The 12,962-nt window shown below is 41.3% G+C and overlaps 1 protein-coding gene across 10 annotated transcripts in view; it reads left to right on the forward strand.

The window, feature by feature from the left end:
• Positions 1-12,962, forward strand: part of RASGRP3 (RAS guanyl releasing protein 3) — a 105,912-nt gene that overhangs the window by 28,756 nt on the left and 64,194 nt on the right. For 2 of the 10 annotated variants that reach the window (XM_040496486.1, XM_040496489.1), the window contains exon 1: positions 3,125-3,409. The exons of 4 other annotated variants lie outside the window; for them this stretch is intronic. The gene's annotated coding sequence lies outside the window, so the exon portion shown is untranslated. Of the gene's footprint in view, positions 1-3,118; positions 3,410-12,962 lie in introns of those variants that run through there. 4 more of the 10 variants (XM_040496487.1, XM_040496493.1, XM_040496496.1 and 1 more) reach the window with 4 other exon arrangements.

The following is a 12,962-nucleotide window of genomic DNA, read 5'->3' on the forward strand; positions in this document are numbered from 1 at the left end:
AGAGCTTTGCTCTTTTTTGACTTATACTTTTGCAATTATATTATAGTTTTATTCCAGTCTGGTCATAGATTGTGGTGAAAATAATTTCTTTTGGGCGCAAATCATTTACAGTTTTTGGGTGGGCTGATATAAAATTGGTTTTTGTAAACTTTTCTCATATCTTTTCTGAGCAGAATAAACAGAAGACCTTTCTCTTTAATCATTCATTTATTCAGTCAGCATTGTTTCAGCTATGTGTCTCCTGCAAGAGTCAGGCATGGTATTAGGCACCGCAGGATATAAAATGAACAAGTCACAAGCTTTCTTTAAGGTTGTCAAAGTTTGGATGGGACATAGATACATTAAGACCTAATTTGACACAGACAAAGAAATGCAATGGTAGCAGAATTTACAAAAGAAGGGCTTGAACCTCATCACAGCTTCTGGGAATGCAAAGATGCCGACGATTCTACCATGATTTTGGGGAAGCTTTTAGCACGAAAGTGTAAAAAAATAAATGAATTAGTTAAGGTCAGAGGCAGACCTTTGGAGGCCAGACAATTAACTAGGAAACCGCTGTCATCATTCAGTAATAAATTAAGACATGTAAAAACTGTTAGGAAACAGGAAGAAAAGAGGGGATTTTCACATGTGAGGGCGGCAGGTATTAGAAGAGTCCACACAGGAGGCTGAAGGAGGTTGAAGTGAAATGTTGCAGAAGCCACAAGAGGACACATTTGGGAATTCTTGGCCACTTAGGTTAAGTGCAGCTGAGAGGTCAAGTAAGATAAAAGCAAAAATGTGTCCAGTAGCATCAGTCTTTGGTGACTTGGGGAAAGCAGTTTCAGTAAAGTTGGGAGAAAGAAGCCAGACTATAAGCAGATCTCAATGTAAATGGCTCGTGAAGATGATGGAGGCATGAGGTGTTTCTCCAGAAGCTTAGCTGTGAAGTGAATGAGTGGGTTAGGGCAACAATGAAAGGAGCAAAGGCTCAAAACAAATGGCTTTTAAGACGTAAAAATAATGTGAGCATATTTGGATAATGAGGAAGGTGAGTGGACAGGGAGAGAAGGCATGATTGTTGGCCAAAGGATCCTGAACAGGTAGGGGTCCCAGGGTGAGACACAAAGCCTGAGGGCTGATGGCCTTTGATGGAAGGAGGGCTCTTTTTTTTGAGTTGAAGGAGATGATTGGTACCCATAGGCATTTGGGGCAGAGAGGTGGGGTCTCCCCATTTCTTTGCAAGGCTGAGTGTGTTTGTGGAACCTCAGTTATACTGCTGGATATTGTCAGAAGGGTCCAGGGTCTTGTTCTGCACTGACAGTTCACTTTATATGTACGATTTGGGATCCGTCCCTTCTTCTCATAGAAATGAGAGAACTTTTATGCTTGCCTTTCTTGAGGCTGTTTCTCTCTCTCTCTCTCTCTCTCTCTCTCTCTCTTCTCTCTCTCTCTCTCTCTGATGTTTTATTTATTTTTGAGGGAGAGAGCATGAGTAAGGGAGGGACAGAGAGAGGGGGGACAGAGGATCTGAAGCTGGCTCTGTGCTGACAGCAGCCGGCCCGATGCGGGGCTTGAACTCATGAACCGTGAGATCATGACCTGAGCTGAGTGGTATGCTCAACTGACTGAGCCACCTAGGCACCCTGAGACTGTTTTTTGAAGGATTTTCCAGAAGTCTCTGTCTCATTAACTATGTGGTATGCAATAGACCATCAGAATAACACTGTTAGTTGCAAATAAAGTGATTGATGGATGCCATACGATCACAAAAGTTTCCAATAAGTAAATCAAAATAACATTTCACATCTTCAATAAGCCTCCTTTTCTGTGTCTGATTAATGATTGTCACACGAGGAGAAAGTTTTATGAAGGTGACATATTTTAGCACACTGTATTTTGATATCTGTAGTTTATTACTAACTTTGAACTACAGGGGATTGTTTTGAGGCTTGCAAAAAATTTCTGGATTTACACTTTGGGCATTCACATGTTGGTAGCAAATTAGTCCCCTGAAAAATTGGCAAGCCTGAGGAGTTTTGGTCTTTGTTATTCTGGAAAAACACTCTATCCTCTGCATGGAGGGAACTTCTGGTTTAATTCTGTAAATAATTATGAGACAAAACCCGCATATGAAAGATTTCCCACATAAACTCCTCTATTGAGTAAGAGCTCACTTATTAAAAATCAAGGTTGACAGTTTAACAGGCTCATTATGGTTCAGAAATCCCCTGGGGCATTTTAACCTTTTAAAATCTTTTTTGGATGTTCATTTTGCCAAATGAGCTGACTCCCTGCCGTATCTCCATTCTGCCCTGCTTGGGCTCTGATCTTAGAACGTGTCACTCTTACTATAGCAATAAGTCAGGCGCTACCCAAAGTCAGATAGTCCGCAGGCTTTCCTCGGAGAGGAAGATAAAGAGGACAGGGTGGGGAAATCTGCTAAGGTGAGAGGTCTGAATTCAGCTAGGTGCCCAGATGGTCTGGCACCTTCGTGAGCAGCACAGGAAACAGCACGTTGGTTCAACTTCCTTGCGCCAAAGGGGGCAGCAGCACATCTATAAAATGGCTTGTACATTTTGTGATCATTTCTGTTTCCACTCTGATTCCCTGGCTGATCATCTCAATGGCTCTGCTGTGCCCCCAAACGTTGATACAATCCAACAGATAACTAGAATGTGCGGAGGTTTGGTCTTAAGCTACCTGCAGTCGTTTCCAATGGCTATCTAGAGGAAGCTGTTTCTGATATTCTCCATTAACCCTCACACGTCTGCCCCTCAGCATCACTTGGCACAGCAGCCCTGGCCTTTGCAGTTAAACTTAAGCATTCTTAGACAGTCTGCTTTCCTCAGAACAGGCTGCCTTGTTAACAGCTCTACCACCAAAGTGAGCCCAGGATGCGGAGAAAACGAAACCAAGATGGAGCACTGCTTTGCTGTATTCCCGGGGGCACCTGGGACGCAGCACCGTTTCCACCTGCTGGGCCGTTCTGTGCTTCCTTCCTTGCTGTTCTAGAGCCCCAGTGAAGACCTGAGTGAGAGGGCAGAGCACAGGGACTGCCAGCCTCCCCACCCCACGCCCTACCCCACCCCCATCAACTTTCCACTTGCAGTGACCTGCCCTCCAGGGTGACTTATCAGATGTTTGGGGTTTGCCACTAAAAGAAGACAAACAGTGGAATGTCCTGCCCCTGCGTGCTAATGAAACGGCTGAGCCAGCTCAGGGGTTATGAGGTTTGCGAATTAGGAGAATAATGATCTTCAGTTTCTGACCTCCTGGCACAGGCGGCAGTATTTATCAGGAGGCGCATGTGACTGGTTAAGAGACAGAGCCCCAGCTTGGAGGAAACAGCTGCTTTCGGCATGCTCCTGCATTTGGCAGCTGGACAGGCAGGGTGCTGATGTGAGGACTAGGCGACAGAACCGCCCCAGTAAGTAACTGGAGAACTTTTTCGTGTGTGTGTGTGTGTGTGTGTGTGTGTGTGTGTGTGTGTGCGCGTTTTGTAAGGCACTGACAATTTTTAATTTTGATTTTGGTTTCCCTCTGGCACTAAAGGAGGTATATTATTTGTGTTATTTGTGTTGTCTGTTGGCAATAGCCATTTGTATTTTTACTGATTTTTTTTTTTTTTAGAACCTGTCATTTGCAGCAATATTTTCTGACTTAAAGTGTGAATGGCATACTGCTTGATTCCTATCTAGGAAAACAGCAAGTTGATTTCCTGGTGTCTGGGATGTTCATGATCTGTGGTGTTTAGGTTCAAAGTCAAGTTTGAGATTATGAAGTGGAGAGTGTATTAAAGTGAATTGATAACTAGGTTTGATTTTAATCAATTTTTACCGTTGAAGCTTGCAAAATAGTGTTTTGAGAAATTTGTATGTCCAACTTGACCATTTCTACTCAACTTTGAAAACTCTTTCATTTAACAATGCATAACAATCTGCAATATAGAAAACTAACAAAATAATATTGAGATTTAGATTAGAAAGCATGTTTGGGTTTCAGGCAAGCTTCATAACTCATCAAAGACATATTTTCTAGCTCTTCTCTTGAACGAGCTTTTTCAACTTCGTTGCTTTGACGCTGAATTTTTTAGTCACCCCTGGTCTTCCTTACTTTAGATAAAGGAAAGTTAGTGTTTTGATGATGCTCAGTGTCCTTCCTCTTGCCTGGATTATTAAAAAATGTTACCTGAAGTTGATTATCAACTCTGGGGGCAGAGGGGAGGGCTTCCAAATAGCTGAGATCTCTTCTTTCTCAGGTTCATTCAGTGGTGCTGGGGCTTGCTCTTAGGAGAGCACAGAGCAGGCATTATGCTGGAATGGATGTGTTGTTTGGAGACTTTTGTCCTTCTGGGGTAGTCACCAGCCAGAATGTTTCAGAAAGGAAAAGGGGAAAGGGAGAGGACAGCACCCGTAATGGATGAGGTAAACCTCTGGAAGTGACAGGTCTCTGAATCAGAGCATTGAGCGAGATAACCAAATCAGTTCCTTTTTCTGGATTGCCTGGACATTAAGGAAGGTGGGGGGAGGGGGAGTAGGTTGTTTTGATTTGAATTCTTACCAAACAGTTATTTTGCTTGTGACGAGCACAGGGCACCCTGAAGTGTGTTTGCTTCTCCAGGTGACGGATGGATTGTCAGCTATGCTCAGGCTGTCCGGTTTTCTTGCAATTTCCGCCCCCTGCCTGGATGGAACACAGCTCTCCCCGCCCCACCTCCCTGCCCTGGTATGTGGAGGGCAGACTGGAAATGACCTGGGGCACGCTGGTCCCGCTGCAGTTTTCCTCAACACACTTGGTCTGGAGTAGCACACTGGCCAAAGATCTGGGGTGGAAGCACTTTCAGATGACCCTCCGAGAAAGTGGCTAGTCTGGCGCTGGGAAGTTTCTCCCCTTCTTTCCCATGAAATGGAAAAGATTCGACAAGACTCAGAGTGTTCAATGAGACAAAAAGTTATTTCTAACTCCGCCATTTCTTTTTATGACGTTTGTGTGAAGTCCTTGATTTAGCCTGTGGCCACATGGCCCAGTGACTTCCCTATTTGACTACAGGGCCCTAGCTACCCACTGGGCCACTTTTTTAGGGAGTTTGCTGCTGCTATAGTTTCACTTTTACTGCGAGTCTATTGGAAAAGAACTATGAGGTGAAGTTGATTTCTCCAGAATAATAGAGACCCCTTCAGTAAAATGGAGGGTCTCACTGGCTATCTCTAGAGCAGCCTTCGGAATTATTCAAGTGCTGATATTTTGAAGGCCCACAGACTATTTTGAAAAATCCAATGATATCTTGACTTTCAAAATATCAACAGAATAATAAATAATTATTTTACATGTAGGTAGTATGTCCATAGGGTCAAAGACTTTCAGATCTGGATAGGAATTTTAGAGTGTGCAATGGAGCGCATTTCAGAGTTGAGAAAATTCTAACCAATGTGTCTGGGTCACAGTGTTAGTCGCAGAGCCAGGAAAGAGGGCTAGAGGCTTCTGCCAGGATTATTATATTATTATTATAACATTAACACTGATAATTATAACTTGAATTTATTGAGCACTTTGCCAAATGATGTGCTAAGCAAATGTATTTATTTTCTTATAATCTTCAGAGTAAGTCTATGTGCTATATATTATTATTCCAGTTTTATAGGCAAAGAAACTGAAGCTTGGGGACCCCCTTAGCTGGGCAATATGTAGCACAGACCCAGTTGGCTCCTGGAACGGACACCGGAAACTGCACACATTAAAAGACTTAACCTGGAACACATACACTAATTCCACACATTTAAACTTAAAAGCTTAATGCTTAATGACGTGCTTAACGGGATGCAAATGAGAATATTTCAGTGCAATACAATTAGACACACAATGTGTGTTAAGGCTCTTTCGAACGGTCCCTGGCAGGAAGGGCGAGGTTTCCCCTTGTGACAGTCCAAGCCCAGGCTGTGCAGGGTCACTGACCTGCAGCCTGTTTTTCTCGCTGAGAGTAGTTCAGTGATGGCTCCCGCATTGGTCAGAACAGCAAGTTTGAGCTTTATGATTACCCTGGAATACACCACTCTTGTTGCCCTTTCTGGCCTTTTCTCTCAGCTTTTCCTGTTACTCCTTTCCTTTGGAGGACAGCCACTCCACCTGTACCCCACACCAAATAGCTGGCTTGGTGGTGATAAAACTATGAGGCAGACCTGTGCATTGTTGTTCAACCTGGAACGTTGGTTGCCCAAGTAGGGGGTGGTTGTTCGTGAACAGAAGCAATGTACTCCTTTTGTTTGCTCCATTTGTTCTGAGCTGTGAGGGGAGACAATAGGCTGGGGCACCGAGGTGAGGGAGGAGAGGTGTGCTTTTCTCTGCACACTTCCCCGACCTGTGTATGGTCGCCATGCTTGCAGGCTATGAACCTGCAGCTTCTCTGGCTCATCAGCCAGAGGCCAAGCTTTAAAGAAATCTTAAAAAAATCTCAAAATTTCATTTGGCTCTCCATATTCCTCCATGTGGTTCAATGTCAAAATTAGGGCTGGCGATAAGAAAGAGCACTGAGTAATGCACATGTAGCAGAAGGGTCCTTTGCTTAATCAGGAGGAGAATTAAGTATGTAGACCAGTCATGGATGTCTTTGAGAAAGTGGTCAATGTTTTTTCAAAGCTGTTATATGACAAGATTACACATTCTGAAGATCAAGCTCCATATAGCAAGAAGGGGGAATTTTTAATCGACTTCTCACCTACTGATGCTTCTAAAACTAAGCCCAACTCCAGAGAAATCAGCAATATAGTCTGCTAAAACAGAACCACTGGAAATTACCTCCAGTCCTTGGTGGGAATGGCTTATTTTCATGGCAGTTGGCATAATCCAGTGGGTTATTTATACAAGAGACACATGAAACAGACTCAGAATCACTGCAGAGTCTGTAAGGTATACTCCAGAGCTGGTTTAAAGCAAAATAAAATGTTTGGTTACCTTCTTGGGACCTTTTAGGATGAGGAAACAAAATTTGTGATGCCATGTTGGCTGCCTTTGTTTCTTTGTCTTTCCCAGACTGTGTATTCCAAAGAACCTGTTCCGGAAGAGTTAACTCCCTTGGGTCTCATTTTCCCTTTGCAGTGATTGCTCATTTACAAGCTGTAGAGTTGTTCAGCTGTTTGTATGTCACATTCCCGTTGTTGTAGGGATTTGAAAATCTGGGCTTTGTGGGGTGTTGTTGCAGTTTCAGATGATCACAGCAGTCTCTCTGGAGTCCGTGGTGTAGGTTCACTGTGTTGGATCTTGAGCCCTTTCGTAATATCGAGAAGACAGATTCCTGCATTTATGTAGGAGTTTTCTGGTGTAAGGCGCTTCCTTGCACTTTGCCACAATTCTATGGAATGAGGGAGGACGTCATCACCATCACCACTGTTTACAGTGAGGAAACTGAGAATGAGGGAAGGTGAGTGAACTTGTCCGTGGTCATGGGACCAGTAACTGGGAGTGCTCACCTAAGTCCTCTGTCTTCTGACTCTGAATAATACCTGTAGAATTGTCCTCTGTGATCAAAAGTGCCGTAATTTGTATTATCTTCCGATGGGCAAAAGTTAAATGAGAGACTGATTTGTGATGTACCATCCCATGCATGTCAGTGATGGTATTTCCAAAGCCTACGGATATTTGGCCTCAGAAACAAGGTCAGCCTTAGTTATAGACGTGGTAGTATTTGCTTGGGGTGGTATTTCTAAACAAACTTGGTCATTTTCCTCCCTGCAGATCCAACGTAAGTTGGAGTCATACTAACTACACTATGATGTAATATTCAACTTTTATAAGGTATCTGGGTTTTTTGTTTGTTTTAGATATAAAAAATGCAGTCTGTTGTCCAGCATGCGCTCCATTATCCCACAGAAATCATTATTGGAACAAAATAATGGAACAAAAGCATTATTAGAAGTTCTGCCTGGTTACAGTACCCTTATTCACATGGGAAATAGTATACTCTGACTACTAGCAACAGTGTCCCCTGTGACCATTTCCCTCTGCAAAGTTATCTGCCCACTACTGAGAGAGTCCTAGCTCTCTAGAATAATTGAGACTCTTCACTACTAGTCAGTTTTCTGGTATGGTAACCCAGTTCATTGTATAACAGTGCTATCTGTATGTTGGCAAGGTCATAAAAATGACAGCACAAGTGCCTGATGATTTTATGATGCAGCTGCACATTTTAATGGCTATGGCTTTGAGGTGGGGGTGTGGGGGGACAAGGGACAGCTCTTTGACCATAACAGCTATTACAGTGTTGTTGTTTCTTCAAAATAGCTTTTTTTTTTAGTATGAATGTGAAAGGTAGCCTTCTTTTAATTTAAAAAATCCTGAACAACATTTAATTCATGAGTTGACACAAAGAGCATTTTTCCTTAGCAACTACTGTAGTAATCAGAACTTTCTGAACCTTTCAAGAAGACAAAGGGGGAAAAATTAGAAAGAAAGAAAGAAAGAAAGAAAGAAAGAAAGAAAGAAAGAAAGAAAAGAAAGAAAGGGAAAGAAAGAGAGAAAATAAGATGGTACGTTAAAGGCTTAGCTTCCTGGATTCCAGCCTGTAGAATAGGAAGTAGCCCCTATTGTAAGTCGAGAGTTCAACTCAATATATGAATGATTTGCCTGCCTGCACATACCCTAACATCTTGGAAGTTTCTATGTGATCAAACCAGTCATTTTATTTCTTGAAGACTTGTCTATTCAAACTGCTGCTCTATCTTTACTCGTAACTTTGTGCTGCTTTAGGAGGATCTGTCCCCACCCCACAAAATATTCCAAGAGCCTTGCCTAGATCATTATGCCATTAATTTGCTTTTGCATTGTAAGTGTTGTAAGTGAATGTGTTCCAGGTACAGTCTTTGACAGAAAACTAGTGATGGGGAAAATAATGTGGAAAAAAGTTTGTCATTAGTTCCAGAACTTCACTTTAGTCACTTTGCTGCTGCTTCATTGTTTCAAAAATCACAGACAAGGTGGGTACCTGGGGTGGTGGTGGGGGGGCTCATTTGGCTAAGCATCCGGGGTTAAGCATTCGGCTCTTGGTTTCAGCTCAGGTCATGATCTCATGGTTGATTTGTGAGTTCAAGCCCCATGTTGGGCTCTGTGCTGACAGTGTGGAGCCTGCTTGGTATTCTCTGTCTCCCTCTCTCTCTGTGTCCTTCTCCCACTCATGCTCTCTCTCCCTCTCTCTTAAAAATAAATAAATAAACATTTTTTAAAAAGTGTCTTAAAAAATCACAGACAAGTGACTACATTTGAATGTGTTTACATGATTTTAATTGCTTTTCTTTCTCCCTTCTGAAATATTTGTACTGTGACTGAGACCTTAGCAACTGATGAACTAGGAAGGCAAGGGGTTGGAGAAGAACTTAGGCAAAGAGGCCATCAATTTTCCATGGAATAAGACTCCAAATTAAGAGAGAGAGAGAGAGAGAGAGAGAGAGAGAGAGAGAAGGGGGTGTGGGAGAAAGAAAGAAACAAAGAAAGAAAGAAAGAAAGAAAGAAAGAAAGAAAGGTGAAAAAAAAGTCTGTTCAGTCATGCCTCTGTTTTTTTTTTTTTTTGAGAAAATAATTATTTTTCATTTCATTTAACAATTCAAAATGAGCAGAATCAATTTTCCTTGGAGACTTTTATATAAGTTCACTTTAGGAAGGTACCAGCTAGAGGTTCCTATTCAGGAACTGACACACTGGTTTGATAGAACTCTTTGGACCCAGAATTGAGGAGCTTGGAAGGACAAACAGCCTCATCTAGCCACACCCTGTCAACTTGCCTATGACTATCAAGGAGGCATGTTCTCAAATATCAAGTTAACATAGAATTCTGGAGCTCAAAAAGTACTCAAGAATTTAAAACTTTTTTAAAATGGAAGAACTGAGTATAATTTCTGGAAAAATCTGGAAAAATCATACCCTGGTTTCAATTTGACTGAACTTTGGATTCTGCCTTACTTTCAGTTCTGCTTTCTAAACGTAGAAAGTATTTCGTGTATACATGGAATGCTTGCCATTCAAAATCATATGAGTTGACAGGATGTTTTGCAGATCACTGTTTATGGCAAGGACAGTGCTCAACTGAATGGTGGTGCTCTAGGTTTCTCTGTTGTCTCTCTCTCCCTACTCATTCAGATTCTAAGATGAATCTGTCTCTCTTTTCCTTCTGTAGTTGGCATTTATTTTTTTAAGTTTATTTATTTATTTTGAGAGAGAGAGAGAGAGGGAGAGCATGAGTGGGGGAGGGGCAGAAAGAGAGAGAGGGAGAGAGAGAATCCAAAGCAAGCTCCATACCGTCAGCAGAGCCCAACATGGGGCTTGAACCCACAAACTGTGAGATCATGACCTGAGCCGAAATCAGGAGTCGGACACTCTACTGACTGAACCACCCAGGTGCCCCTGTAGTGGGCATTTAAACAGAATCTGCTGCTGGGAGAGGAAAGAAACTGATGTTTATTTTCACAACGTCCAGAGGTAGACATTATCATTGACATTCTTACAGAAGAGAAAACTAAATTTCAGAGAGGTTGAGTATCTTGCACATGGTCACAAGCCAGGGAGTATTTTGCACAAGCCAGGGAGTAGTGAAGCCAGGTTTCTGGTCCTAGTCTGCCTGTAAACAAAGTGTGTGCCTTTTCTACTCAACCACACTTGTCTCTCACTATGTTTATGTTAAAATCTGGTGCTCACTATGGAAAGGGCAGCCATTCTGTGGAGTCTGGATTCTGCTGGCCTTGTCATGTAACCAACATTACATCATGCCCAGTACCTAGCCATTTCCATTAGAGGAGTGCCATAGCACAAAGAGACTTCCTAGGAATCTGTGGATTTATGATTGCATCCCGTAGTCTCCTTGTAGCCTGCACCCAGAAAACACTCATCCTGCTTGCATTGTTGAGGTGTTCTCTCAGCTGTGGCATTCTGCACCGTGGGCAGGGTTCTCTTGCAGAGCCTAGCCTCTGGCTACGCTCAAAAATCATTACACGATCTCAGATGATGACAAGTATAAAGAAGATCATGACTGGAGGACCTGGCTGATTAACAAGCAGTGACCGTTTGCTTTAAATTATATTTGGTTTTTATGAGAAGTGACATAATGTTGGCATCAAAAGAAGCAATCATACTCACTTAATAAATTGTTTCTTGGGGCCATGATTACAAATAGATAAAAGGGCAAGCAGACCTTGAAGCAGGACCAGTGGAACATATCTCATGCTATTTTAATTCTCTATGTTTTAGAAGAAATACTTCCTTCACCCTCTCTTGGAAGCTGCAGGAACTGTGGTCGACTTAAGCCAGTGATGGTGGTTTTACTGTGTAAGAATTGAGGTTTTATCTTTTCAGCTATCACGATGACTGAGAAATATATCACACATAGAATTCTGCAACTCTTTGGAATTTTCTCTCACATCAAGCTTGTGTAATAGAGGCTAATACGTTCAAAAAATTGTTTTGAATTTTAATTCTCAGATACGGAGATTTTACTCAACCAAAAGTTATTAAAACTTCAGTAAGTACAGTCTAGTTTATGGGACTTCTTATGTGGAAGCTGGAGTTTACATTTAGGTAACAAAAGTTAAAGAAAAAAAAGCCCCAAATATATTTTCCTACAATTAATTTGGCAAGTATTTTTAAACATATGATTTCTGCTGCCTATTGCATTAACCTGAATAATGGCACAAACTTTACCCTGTAGGATATTACCACCTATATTAAGCATACCAATATATTTTTTAAAATCACAATAATCATTACACACAAATATTTGGTCTATAACAAAGGCTTGTGTAGAGTTTTGTGGAAGCTGGGGAAGAGAAGATGACTATTTGTGTGAGTTAAGGAATGTTCCTTAGATTTGGTGACATTTGAACTAGGTTCAAAAGGACAAGTAGTCATTGTTCAAGAAGAAAAAACTGTATTTTAAAAGTCTTCTTTCCACAAATAACATGTAGCTTGGTAGAGCTGAATCAGAGGGTACCTGTTGGAAGAGGAACTGGAGAAAAGGCTCAAAGATAAGGGTATTCTGATGGCTGAGGTAGTGTTTGCCCTTCTGCAGCATTTAGATATTTTTGAGGATAATTTAAAAATTTAAAAAATCTTTTTATTATAAAACATTTCCAACATAGACACAAGTAGACAGAGTAATATAATGAACCCCCATGTATTCATTACCTGACTTCAACAATTTTTGATGACCAATCTTGTTTCATTTCTATCCCCATACATGTTCTCTTGTTCCCATATTAGTTTTGACACAAATCTCAAACATTTAATCATTCCACCCATAAATATTTTAGTATGTATTTATTATGTATTTCTAAAATATAAGTTTTCTTTTGAAAAATCCATAATGTAATTAATACATCTAAAATAATTAACAATTTGGGTGCCTGGGTAGCTCAGTTAGTTAAGCTTCCAGCTCTTGATTATGGCTCAGGTCATGATCTCACAGTTCATGATATTAAGCCCTGCATCAGGCTCTGCCCTGACAGTGTGGAGCCTGCTGGGGATTCTCTCTCTCCCTCTCTCTCTGCTCCTCCTATGCTTTTGCCCTGTCTCAAGACAAACAGACAAACTTAAAAAATAATAATTCATAACTATTATTTTGGCTTGTCAAGTAAGGAAGTGATAGGAATATATTTGGAATCTAGAAAGAAAACTCTAGAGGCAATGAGGGGAATAGGTTGAATAGAAAAAAGACCAAACCAATAGAAGACTCCAGAGATGGATGTGAACCAAGCCAATAGTGATGGAGAAGGTGGAGGAATTTTCAGAATACTTAAAAAGTAAATTGATAGTTCGTGAGATCAATTAGATACAGGGGTGAAGGTGAGAATGGAGTTAAGGAAAATTTGGACATTTTAACTTGCATAACCAGCATATGAATATGCCAATAACTGATATAGTGTAGGGATTCCTTGAAAAGCAATTTAGCCTGGTTTTTCATTAGCCAGAGATGTTTGGAAACAAATCCAAAAATATTTTCCTATTAC

This window comes from Herpailurus yagouaroundi, unplaced genomic scaffold (genome assembly GCF_014898765.1).
Source record: "Herpailurus yagouaroundi ecotype Mexico unplaced genomic scaffold, PumYag 188, whole genome shotgun sequence".
Lineage (NCBI taxonomy): Eukaryota > Metazoa > Chordata > Mammalia > Carnivora > Felidae > Herpailurus > Herpailurus yagouaroundi.